The following is a 13,078-nucleotide window of genomic DNA, read 5'->3' as shown; positions in this document are numbered from 1 at the left end:
GTCCAGATCCGGTAGACAGATGAGCCTGTTGAGCAGCTCCGAATTGATGGCCCTCACCACCTGCAGAACGAGACAGACAACAAAATGTTAGAAGGGGTGCCTTATCTCTTAGGAGGAGAACCCACCGCCCACCTTCCCTCTCAACCACCCCAGGAATCCCCTCCTCAGAACCCCCCCCCCCACAATTCAGGGTGAGTGGAGGAGCTCCCTCCCACTCCCACTCCCACTCCACTTGGCCCTTCCTGACAGTCTCCCTTTTTCCTCACCCCAAACTGTGACTGTCCCCAGACAACGACTTACCTCCATCAGGATGGATCCTACGGTAGACCTGCCCACGCCAAATTGGTGTCCCACGGAGCGGTAGCTGTCGGGGGTTGCCAGCTTCCAGAGGGCAATGGCGACCCTCTTTTCCAGGGGGATGGCGGGCCGCAGGTGGGTGTCTTGCCATTGCAGAGCAGGGGCGAGCCAGGTACACAGCTCCTGGAAAGTGGTCTTTTGCATCCAGAAGTTGCGTAGCCAGTCTCGGTCATCCCAGATCTCCATCACGAGCCGGTCCCACCATTCAGAGCTGGTGTCAAACCTCCAAACACGCCTGTCCACGAAAAAGTTCGGAGGCAAGGGCAGTGTGGCTGCCGGACAGAGGAACCCCTCGTCCCTCTGGTCTGGGTCCAGCTCGGGAAGGAGCCTCATGATTGTCTCATGAAGATGCAGCAACAGCTGCAGTATGGTGGTGTGGGGCCATCGCCTGCCCAGGGGCAGCTCTGGCTCCATGCCAAAAATAAGGGTCTGCAAGCAGAAAAACCTCAAAAGAAAAAAGCTGCTGGGGTGTCCCAGGAAGCTGAGCACTCCAAAGCAGCACTGCAATGCCTTGCTTACTTCCTCGAGGGACAGCAAAGGCAGCTGCAGGAGCAGAGCAACGGGTGTTCAGGAGTGTCCCTCTCACCACGCGTCTCTGCAAAGGGCAGGCAGGCAGCACCCGGAAGGAAATGCTGCCCCCATGCCCTGGCAGAAGCAGTTCCAGGTGGCTTTGAATTTCGAAAGAGCGTCCGGCAGTCTGGACGCTCTTTTTCGAAATAGCGGATCGATCTTTCGATCCACGCATTGTAGGCTAGACGCGCTCTTTCGAAAGAGCCTCTTTCGAAAGATGCTTTCGAAAGAGGCTCTTTCGAAAGAAGCCTGCAGTCTAGACACAGCCCTAATGTCCACCTATCCCTCCCTTGCTGCATCTTAAGCTCATTGCTTCTTGTCCTATCCTCAGAGGCCAAGAAGAACAATTTTTCTCGCTCCTGACGGTGATCCTGATGTGCAGTAGCCTTCTCCCCCTTTCAGTTTTCAAGAGGCCTTACCCTGAGTGCCTCATTCAGGGTTGACTGTGTCCTTATGCAGGAAGTCAGTAGGAATATACCTCAGCAGGACAGAGTAAAAAATGGAGACCTACAGATTTAGCTGAATGGCTTCACTGGGATTTGCTGACACCCACTGGGTTGGTTCCTGCTCTACTGCCAAAGAAAATCCCACAGTCATGACTCACCCAAGTTGTTCCTGGCTTTAGAGGGTATTTAGCCTGATCAAGGGCTAAGTAAAGACCTGAAGATTGATCTATGCACAGTGGAGGTAACTGACATATCAGCTATAACAGGGAAAGCGAAAGGGCAGCAGCCACACTTCCAAAATATGTAAGGGGAAAAAAAACACCTTATTCTGGAAAGGTCTGGCTGAATGCAGCAAGCTTCTTGTGTTTGATACTGAGCTCGCTGCCAGAACTCATCCTTGAGTCACACACACTGAGGACAGGCTTTGTTATACTATGAAATCTGGGGGCTCCTTCACACAGAAGCATTTCATTGGCATTTCTGCAAGAATCACTTATAAACGCCTCACTGCTGGAGCCTGTTTGCAGAAGCTCCACACTCTGCCAAAGGTATGTATACACTGCAGATGAAGTGGTAATTTACACCTAGATGAACACCCAGGATATTTGATTGATCTAGCCTGATAAAAATAGCAGCCAAGCCAGGCACAGGTGGAGGGATGGGTTAGTCACACTGGCTGTGTCTACATTGGCACCCTTTTCCGGAAAAGGGTGCCAATGTAGACACAGCCACTGAGTATAAACCCAGGGTCTCAGATGGAACTGTCCTCAGATGATTAGCTCATGCTGCCACCTGCAGTGTCAGAGAAATGCTTCTATTTTTACTTTGCTAGCTCACTCAGAGCTAGCAGGTGTAGGTTCACCCCAGCAGGAAATTGCACCCCAAGCTGTAGTATGCATGCCCTGAGCCTATGGCCTACACACCAAAGCTGTGTGCTGATCGGAAATCCAAACTTTAGAGAGAAAGGACACTGGCAAATAGAGCCCAGAATTGCATGGAATTCTGAGAAAAATCACATTTTACACACACAAAAGGGGTCAATTTATTATATACCTCAGAACTTCTGAGTGATACATTATCACCACAGCAGGAGGACAGGGAACATTTTGCACCTTATTGTGTTAATATTGAAGGATGTTCCTACTTCCTCACTAGCTTTAGAATCACACATAGAGCACCAATAGTTTTCAGATCTTACCAGAAGGTCCTCTAACCAATTATGCTATTACATAATTTGGTAACTTTAGCTCTACTCATGGTTCAAAAGATGATTTTCTAAGACAAGTAACTCTGTATGTTACTTGTCAGGGAGTGTGTAGGAGAAACAGAGTCTTACAAGTGTTTCAATATTTGATTTAGCAGGTCTTAACTAAACCCACTAAATTGAATGTCAGAAGATCAGTTTCTGGCATGACAAGTAAAGACATGGCCTGAGAAATAAAACTTTGCCCAGAATAAAGAGGAAGCACGTGTGATGGTGATGGATGGCAAACACATTCTGAAAAAAAATTGCTTCTATAGTAGAGAAAAAAACCTTGAAAACATAAACAAAACTTCTCATCTCAATCAGTCCATCCTGGGTTGTGTTTTCAGTTCAGTTCATTCTGCTCATCACTAGTGGATGCAGAATTTAATCTTGAACACTGGCCAATATGTTCTGACCTGTCCCTAATACATAGAAACGCCCAATTTATACAATTCCCTTCTATTGTTCCTCATAGGTAAATAGTTCCCTTAAACAGTCACAATACTTTCTCCAGTTTCAGGTGCCTTACAAACAAAAAAATTAAAAACATTAAAAAATCTTGTTTCAAAGCCACACTTTTGGGGCCAGACCCTACTCAGCTGTAGAAGGAAGCTTAGCAATCTGCATGACAGAATAGAATTTAACCAGGCTCTAAGATAACACACCTGGGCTTTTCATTGTGCAATGTGTGAACAATTTAGATAAAACATTTGTTGCTGCATCCATCTTAGATAAGACACATAAAGTTACACAAACTTTGGCACTTATTTCGACATCATTCAACCCAGGAAAGCTTCTTACTGGAGAGGGTGGGTTTGCAATGCAATGGTACATCAAACCCTCACTCACTAATTGAGGTGCCTTCATCTGGTCTTGGCTGGGTCTTCCACCAAAGAGGTCACCTAATTTTGTTCTTAAATTAGCTGAATCTCTGCAAGTTGTGGCCATCTTCATGGAGATACTCTCCACCACCTTTCTTCTCGCAGGGACAGCGTTATCTCTAGCTCTAGCTTGGCACACTCCAGGGAACACGTTTGCACTTCTGCTTTTTTTTGTGTGGAAGTGCCCCTGTATTCCTCCTTCCATGAGGAAGAAGGGGGCTTCCGAAAGAGGGTTTTTTTCTGACATTTGGCCCAGTCTAGATGGGCCAAATGTCGAAAAAGCTACGCAAAAGGCAGAGCACATTTTGTGTAGATTTTTCCGACACAACCCTGCAGTGCAGCCCTAGCCCTTAGGTAGTATCTACAGGTATGTCTACACTGTAAGGCTATTTTGAGACACCAGAGATATCCTGAAATAGCTACTCCGCATCTTTTGAATGCAAAATATAGCAGACCTGCTATTTCAGCATCCCTGTAAACCTCATTCCATGAGGGCTAAGGGATGTCTCGAAATAGTATGTTGTTTCAAAATTTGGTGCTGTGTGTAGACATGCCAAATTTCAAAATAGCCTACTTTGAAATAGAATAGGAATAGAAATAGAATTGTTTGTCTTATTTCGAGCTAAGAGTGCAGGGTAGATGTACTCTACACTACAAGCAGTTATTATGACATAATGTCAAAATAATGTTGAGCTAAAGAAATTCTTACTCCAACTCCTATTTTACAAGGAGTAAAGGAAGTCAGAGGAAGAGTGCTTTTTCTTGGACTTCCTGCAAAAAGCTGAAATAAGCTATTTTGACTTCAACTACACAATTGATGTAGCTCACGTTGCATAGCTTATTTCAGCATTAGTCCTGCTGTGTAGATGTGCCTTAGTGTTCTCCTGTTAGTATAGGCAGTCTGCCTCCTGGAGGGTGGGTTGAAGGAAGAACTGAATTCTTCTTCCCCATTGGGAAGATATCACAATTTTTCTCCACTGTCCAATATGTGGTGGGTGCATTTCACATGATGAGCATATGACTGCTAATTGTATGACCTAGACACCATGCTCCTAGCTCGTGATAATTCCATTGGATTCCATGGTGTACCCCGGAGCAAGTCTGGTAACTTTTTCTCTCTCCTCGGTCCCTGCATTGCAGGGCAGTAACACTCAGCATTACTATGATGAATGAAAAGAAAGTATTCACCTGGCACCTCCCGCTCCATGGCCATCTTGTCATTCCAGTCCCCCACCGCCACACTGCAGAGGTATTTCCCTCTGTCGGGTATCTGGATGTTGTTCAGCTTCAGAGACGTGTTGCCCCTAGTCCACTCAGTGCTGAAGACCTTCATCCCGTCCCACAATGTCTCATTCTGCTGGTCCTCAATGAACCTCCCACTGTAGAGGATTTCAACTGGTTTCCTAGAGGGCTGGAAGAGGCTCCATTGGATAGTGATGCTTTCAGGGATAATGGTGTTTGAGAGATGGCAGGGCAGGATCACGTCCCTTCCAATAACCCCGATAACAGGGTGACTTGGGGGGAGGATTCTGAATTGGTCTGTGTGGAGATTAAATCTACTACAGTTTTGTGAGTTGACTCACAACAGTCTTTTTCCTGTGGTTTTCCAATTCATTTTGATGTTGGATATTTCAGATGTTTTTCAACTCTTCCCTCTCCCACCCTCCTTTTTAATGTATTGGTAAAATTTAAAATTGAAATGCTGTTTGAAATCAAAACATTGAAAAGAAACAAATTAAAAACCATAATAATCAAACTAAAATGTTTCAAGTCTTTTGAAAAGAAAAATTAGCCAACTAAAGCTATTTGCTGGGAAAAAAAATTGGGTGGTGGTGGTAGTGGTAATCAATTCACCAACACATTTGTACTCACTTCTAGTGGGAATATTGATACATGGAATTCTGAATAGCTCCCGGTAGAGATACTTTGTCATTCCATATGGGACTCACACTCAACTTAGAATCATAGAATGATAGGTTTGTTCTGAAAGAAAATGTTTCCTTTTAAAATTTTCCCCAAATTTCTAATTTTTTTCCAAACTGGTCTCAGAAAACAAATGAATAAAGAATTTTTTTTCCCAAAAGTTTCAGTCTTTCCCCAGGGACCATCACTTATAAATCAAACATTAAAGATTTAGCATTTGTGTGTCATAACTGAAGAGGCCAGCTCACCAACCCATCACATCCAATTCCACCACCATCTCATCACACCAGATCTCAGAATCCAGGCTGCAGACGTATTCGGCCTTGTCAAAGGCCTGGACATGCTTGAGCTTCAATGAGAAGTTCCCTTGAGTCATTTCTGTGAAGATCAGCTCCATTCAACCCTAGTATTTCTCCCCTTCTGATTCTGCCTGGATTCCTCCACTGAAGGAGACCTCATGAACTAATGCTGATGATCTTAATAGCTTCTACTGCACTTTGAAACTTCCAGGTAACTTAGGGTACCTCTAAACTACATGGCTCTGTCGACAGCCATGTAGAGTAGTGTACTCAAAAAAGGGAAATGAAGTGGAGATTTAAATAATCGCTGCTTCATTTAAATCAAAATGGCCCCACGCTGTGCTGATCAGCTAATTGTCGACACAGCATGGAGGTCTATAGATGGGGATCTGCCGACCCCAGAATCCTTCGTTGGCAGATCCTGTAAGGCTTGTTTCATGAGGCATAAAGGATCTGCCGACGAAGGGTTCTGGGGTTGGCAGATCCCCATCTAGACTGCCGCACTGTGCTGACAGTCAGCTGATTGGCGCAGCGCTGCGGCCATTTTGGTAGGATAACATCTTCTCCAGCGACTCCAATGACAGTGTTGTTGGGGGAATGGATTCTGACCAATCCTGAATGGAGACACTTTTTACAGTTTTACAGCAGCAACAGTTTTTTGTTTCACAGAGTGAAAGTTACATTATTACTTAAAAAAGTAGAGTTTTTAGGATTTTTTAGGAACAGACAAAGACCAGAGGAAGTGACCACACATACATTTACCAGTACAAGGTCTAGCTTATTTTATGGTTGCTGGTGAGAATTTGCAAGTGGGTTAGAGTTAGGCTATGTCTAGACTACGCTAGACTTTCCGAGGGAATTTGCATATCTTCTTTTAAACTCACTTTCAAAAGTGAAAGTAATCAACCAATAAATAAATAGGTTGATTGGTGGTGAAGCACTGGAATGCGTTACCTAGGGAAGTAGTGGAGTCTCCATCCCTAGAGGTGTTTAAGTCTCAGCTTGACAAAGCCTTGGCCGGGTTGATTTAGTTGGGATTGGTCCTGCCTAGAGCAGGGGGCTGGACTTGACCTCCTGAGGTCTCTTTCAGCTCTATGGTTCTATGATTCTATGAAATAAGAACTCAAGTAACTATTCAAAATGCTAACTACAATAGCAAGGTCTCCCACAAGCTGGGAATCAGGATCATGAGTCCTATGAGTGAATAGTGAGATTACTCCTCTGCTCTGATTTAGCAATTTATTTAGCAAATTATTTTAGCAATTTATGATTATTTAAAGAAAAGTAACATTTTGAGTGAATGACATGTTTAAAGATAGAAATATTTTTCTATTGTCATCTACAACGTTTTTCCCATCAAAATCTAAGGACCCAAATTCTCTTTCTCTCTCACACACATTTGATATACCCCTCTGTGAATCTACCTATCTACTTCTGTCTTTTTATCTGTTCATTAACTTACATACATAAAAATTCACATGCATTTTAAAGGACAAAGGTATTTGGATATTCCATTTCTAGCAGGCATTCCATATACAGAATACCAGCCTAACCTGTAGCATGGGAAAAATTTTCTTGAGCACATGTAATAAAACTCTTATGGCAACTTTTGGTCTGTTTTATCCTGGACTGGGAAAAAACTTGGGACACAGATTTCTGAAGATGCAATAGCATTCTACACATCAGACTTCCTCTTTATAAATTTTTAGTTGTTACTTTTAGATCCAATCTGACAAGTATTTAATTAGGAATAATTCCTAGTGGAATCAAAATGCAGGACAATGTAGCACTTTAAAGACTAACAAGATGGTTTATTAGATGATGAGCTTTCGTGGGCCAGACCCACTTCCTCAGATCAAATAGTGGAAGAAAGTAGTCACAACCATATATACCAAAGGATACAATTTAAAAAAATGAACAAATATGAAAAGGACAAATCACATTGCAGAACAGAATGTGATTTGTCCTTTTCATATTTGTTCATTTTTTTAAATTGTATCCTTTGGTATATATGGTTGTGACTACTTTCTTCCACTATTTGATCTGAGGAAGTGGGTCTGGCCCACGAAAGCTCATCATCTAATAAACCATCTTGTTAGTCTTTAAAGTGCTACATTGTCCTGCATTTTGCTTCAACTACCCCAGACTAACACGGCTACATTTCTATCACTATCCTAGTGGAATGACCTTCTTCTATTAATTGACCCATTCAAACACATGAAACAGACTAAAATGCTCATCCCAAGCTCTAAGGACAGTATGTAAACTTGTGTCTAGAAGTAAACATACCTGCCCCAGTAGACAAAGTAATAAAATGCTTTCCTACTCCAGAGCAATAAAATCCCACCAGTCTCCACTCTGCTCCAGCCTACTCAAGCATTGTCAGAGAATGTTCTTATAGGATGAATGAAGTCCAGAGAATTCACAGACTGATGGGGTAAATGAAAGATTATGGCAAGGAGTGAAGTATAAAAGCCAATACATCTATGCCAGTCTTGGCTTTTATATTTCACTTCTTGCTACAATCTTCGGGTACGTCTAGACTACAGGGTTTTGTCTACAGAGGTTTTGACAAGAGACACTGTCGACAAAGCCTCTCTTGACAAAGAGCGTCTAGACGACATCCAGTTCTGTTGACAAAGCAAGCCGCTTTGTCGACATGAGAGTGTAGATGCAAAGGACAGTGTAGATACAATAACGCCTTCTGTCAACAGAACTCTGTCGACAGAAGGCATTATTCCTCGTAGAATGAGGTTTACCGCCATTGACAAAACTGCCGAATTCTGTCGATGTTATGTTGACAGAACTCGGCAGTAGTGTAGATGCAGGCATAGTTTTGTCGACAACAGTCCACTTTTGTCAACAAAACCCTGTAGTCTAGACACACCCTTCAATTTCCTGGACCAGTCTATACCTATGAACATAGCATATTCCATCCACAGATCTGGAAGTGCTTTACAGAGGAGGTCAGAATCATTATCCCCATCTTACAGATGAGTGACTGTGGACTAGGAGAGGAGAAAAACTCTCCCACAGTTGACTAGCAAAGCACACAGGAATAGAAATTCACTCTGCTGAATCACCTTCTTGAACCCAGTCTACTGGCTGTACTCTGCTGATTGCTAGATAGATTTCAGGGGAACTTTTGTCCTGTGTCATATTTGAAGTCAGTATGGTCTGACTTAGAGCTGTCATCAGGCACCGTGCACCCGATTGCAGGTGTAAGGTGCGCAGCACACCGGGGGGCAGGGTCACACATGCGCAGTGAGCCCAGGGGCAGAGCCGCGCATGCATCGTGCGCCCGCTGCCCACGGTGCAGGAATAGCTCGAGCTGGCCCTGATTCTATGATTCTATTGGTTTCTGTTCTGGTATCCACAAATGTAAGGAAACAATTCAGAAAAAACTCTGGAGAACCTGCCTTACAGGCAAAGATTAAGGAAGCTCAATTTATTTAGATCCATAAATCAAAGATTAAGAGGTGAGTTGATCATTGGTCTATAAACTATGCAAGGCAGGGGAGGAGAATGTGGTAGCAGCAGCTGTTTCAGTTCCCAAGTTGGCAGGGGGAGTGGTGTAAAGCAGGAAGGGTCTTGGCTAAGGTTCCTGCCACTGTGTGGTTACCCCAAAGGGGTGATGGCAGCTGGCTTGGAGCCAGGAGAAAGCAATGTCTGGAGGTGAGATACAAGCTGCTCCTTTGTGAGCAGCAGCCAGGGGCACTATGGAGTGTGCTGCCTGCACATCACTCTGCCCCTTCCTGCCCTGCTGCGGCTGGATGGCTCTTCACTGTGCGACTGAGCTGCCTGGTGAAGAGAAGCAGGTTTCTTCCTAAGTGTTACTATGGGAAAATCCTTATGCAAAGTGCTATGGGTCAGAGCCTGAGGAGTGCTGAGAACAACTGACTGTAACTGATTTGTTTTATCAGGTCACAATGCTGAGCATCCTACAGAGCTCGTTCCCCATGTGTTGTATGCACACACACACACACACACTACTTGGCACCAGTCTAAGGACATCAGAAGTAATTAAAATCGCCCAGAGAGATAAGAGACTCCTATGACAAAAGTGCTTTAAAACCAGGCCTCAATGACCAAGTGACAACTGGGAGAGCTGACTCTGTTGGTGTTCAGTAAGAGGTTGCCCTCAGGCCCCATCTTCAGACAACATGGTCCATCCTGGAGCTGCCATAAGACAGACCAGTGGAGAATATTGTGGTCATTTAGCCTGGTGTAGTCAGTTGCTCTATCCTGCCTGGCAAGCTCTAAGGTGCTCACCTCAGCCCATGTCTATCCTGATGCTGGCTTAGACTCCCAAATCTGCCCCTCTCCTTCTTTTCACCACTCCTGGTAATCCCCTGGTGCCATCACTCATAATCTTGGTGTTATTTTCATCTCCTCCCTGTTGACAAACCTGGTCTGTTCTTTCTCCCCCACACCTCAAAAACCCACCTCTCTGCATCTCCCTGTGACTCAACTGCTTTTCCTGTTGTGAGTGATCTCTTGCTTCCATGTCTCCTATAATCACCAGCTCTCTGGTCCCCCACCTCACACCTCGCATCCCTCCTTTCATTTCTACTGCAGCGGCTGGAGGCCTTTTCCTTCTAGCTGGGTGTGGAGCTCCAGGTGAAGTTGTGCTGAGTGATTGCATCACCTTGAAGGGTTTGCTGCTTGTCACTAGCAAAGCATTGTGAGAGACAGCCCAGGCTGGTTAGAGGGGGCCCATCAGTCCCACAGTCCCAACCTGCACTTTGGGGATCTTGTCAGAAGTCTCTCTACCCATGTAGACTTTTTCTTTGATGTGCCAGAATCGCACCTCCATACTACTACTGGGTGATGTGTACAATGTAGATTCAAGTCCCTCCTCTGAATGAACTAGAGGATGAGCTTGAACATGGCTTTTTTCTATCTCAGACAAGTGCAGTACTTAGTGGTTGCTAAGTTTCTTCCTCTGATATCTCTCTGTCTCTGGCTTTTGGGGACAAAATCATAGAATCATAGAGCTGGAAAAGAACTCAGAAGGTCATCAAGTCCAGCTCCCTGCCCAAGGCAGGACCAATCCCAGCTAACTCAACCCAGCCAGGGCTTTGTCAAACCAACACTTAAAAACCTCTAGGGTGGAGATTCCACTACTTCCCTAGGTAACCCATTCCAGTGCTTCACCACTCTACTAGTGAAATAGTTTTTCCTAATATCCAACCTGGACCTTTCCCACCGCAACTTGAGACCATTGCTCCTTGTTCTGCCATATGTCACTACTGAGAACAGCCTTTCTCCAGCCTCGCTGGAACCTCCCTTCAGGAAGTTGAAGGCTGCTATGAAATCCTCCCTCACTCTTCTCTTCTGCAGACTAACAAATGACAGATCTTAATTTCATGTCAATGTAGGTCTGGGCTTTTTAAGAAATCTCTAGCATTATTGCAGGAAGGGAAGTCTGTTTCCTGCCAAGCTATGATGGAGTTAGTGATTTCATGAGAGACCTGATGTGGAGGTGATGGGGTTGAGTCTGCTGGAGGGGGTGACCCCAGTATGGACTCTGATGCCCCAAAAAAGATACACTAGAGATGAGGGGTGCTAATAACATTGTCTGAGCACTTCCCTGAGGGCATAGAGTAAACTATAACAAATTCCCAATTTATCTATATAGATCTATATTGTTCAACATCTTTCTTAATGACCTGGATGAGGGGATGGATTTCACCCTCAACAGATTTGCAGATGACACAGCTAGGGGGAGAGGTAGATATGCTGGAGGGCAGGGATAGGGTTCAGAGTGATGTGTACAGATTAGAGGATTGGGCCAAAAGAGTTCTGCACTTGGGATGGAAGAATCCCAAGCATTGTTACAGGCTGGGGACCAACTGGCTAGGTAGCAGTTCAGCCAAAAAAGTCCTGGGGATTACAGTGAACGAGAAGCTGTATATGAGTGAACAGTGTGGCCTTGTAGTCAAGAAGACTAATGGCATATTAGGGTACATTAGGAGACTCATTGCCAGCAGATCTAGAGAAGTGATTAGTTCCCTTTATTTGGCACTGGTGAGGCCATTATCTGCAGTACTGTGTCCAGTTCTGGGTCCCCCACTACAGAAAAAATGTGAATGCATTGGAGAGAGTCCAGCAGAGAGCAACCAAAATGGTTAGAGGGCTGGAGTGCATGGCCTAGGAGGAGAGGCTGAGGGATATGGGCTTCTTTCGTCTACAGGAGAGAAGAGTGAGGGGGGATTGCAGCCTTCAACTTCCTGAAGGGAGATTCCAAAGAGGAAGGAGAGAGACTGTTCTCAGTGGTGATAGATGGCAGAACAAGGAGCAATAATCTCAAATTACTGTGGGGGAAGTCTAGGTTGGATATTAGGACAAACTATTTCAGCAGGAGGGCGGGGAAGCACTTGAATGGGTTACCTAGGAAAGTGGTGGAATCTCCATCCCTAGAGGTTTTTAAGTCCTGGCTTGACAAAGCCCTGGCTGGGTTGATTTAGTTGGAGTTGGTCCTGCTTTGGGTATGGAGTTGGACTCGATGACTCCTAAGGTCTGTTCCAACCCTGGGATTCTATGATACTATGATTCTGTATATTTTAGAGCATTTGTGTATCTCTCTGTCTGTAGATGAGTCTATCCATCTATCTGTGAGACTGTTTGTACAAGAACTCCTCCTAAATTATAAGCGCTAAGGTCTCCAAATTTGCTCTGCAGCTTCCTGTTATCCTAAGTTAGAACAAGGTTAGGGGTTGGTTGCAACAGGAAAATGGGGAATGCTTGGGACTGAACTGTATGGGATTCCATAACATGGAAAGGGAGGGGTCTAATAGGAATAACAGTATTGCTCCACAATCACCGCTGGGGACAGCGAGCAAGGCAGAGTGTTATACTGAAGCGTGAGAAGGGGCCGGAGGAGGACACACCAGGAAGAGAGTAGCTAGACAGGCCTAGGGCTCTCCATATTGCTTTCCACTGGCAGCTGCCTCAGTTAGTCTCATGGTAAGGCCGGCCCTGCTCATGTTCCAAACCCATCCTTTCTGGCCCTCACCTTCAGAAGTAGATAGGGTGGACAGAGTCTTGATGACCAGCAGAGCCCCACAGAGCTCCCACCAGGAGCACCACTAAGGCCTTCCCTGCCCTCCCATCCAGAGGATGGGCAGTGAAGGTTCCCGTTCCCCCCAAAAGAGACAATGGTTGAATGTAGGTACTGTAGCCCCATCCCTCCTTGACAGGTGCTGCCAGCCTGGCCCAGGAAGCCTAGTCCCAGTTCCCTGGCAAGAGTCGCAGTCTGGACAGGAGGCCCTGGGTATCCTAGGAAGCCACTATTGCTGATGTAAAGCCACCTTGCTGTTGTGGGCAACCTTAGTGAACCTTCCCAGAGCTCTT

This window comes from Pelodiscus sinensis, chromosome 33, assembly GCF_049634645.1.
Source record: "Pelodiscus sinensis isolate JC-2024 chromosome 33, ASM4963464v1, whole genome shotgun sequence".
Classification (NCBI taxonomy): Eukaryota; Metazoa; Chordata; order Testudines; family Trionychidae; genus Pelodiscus; species Pelodiscus sinensis.
This window is presented reverse-complemented; position numbering follows the sequence as displayed.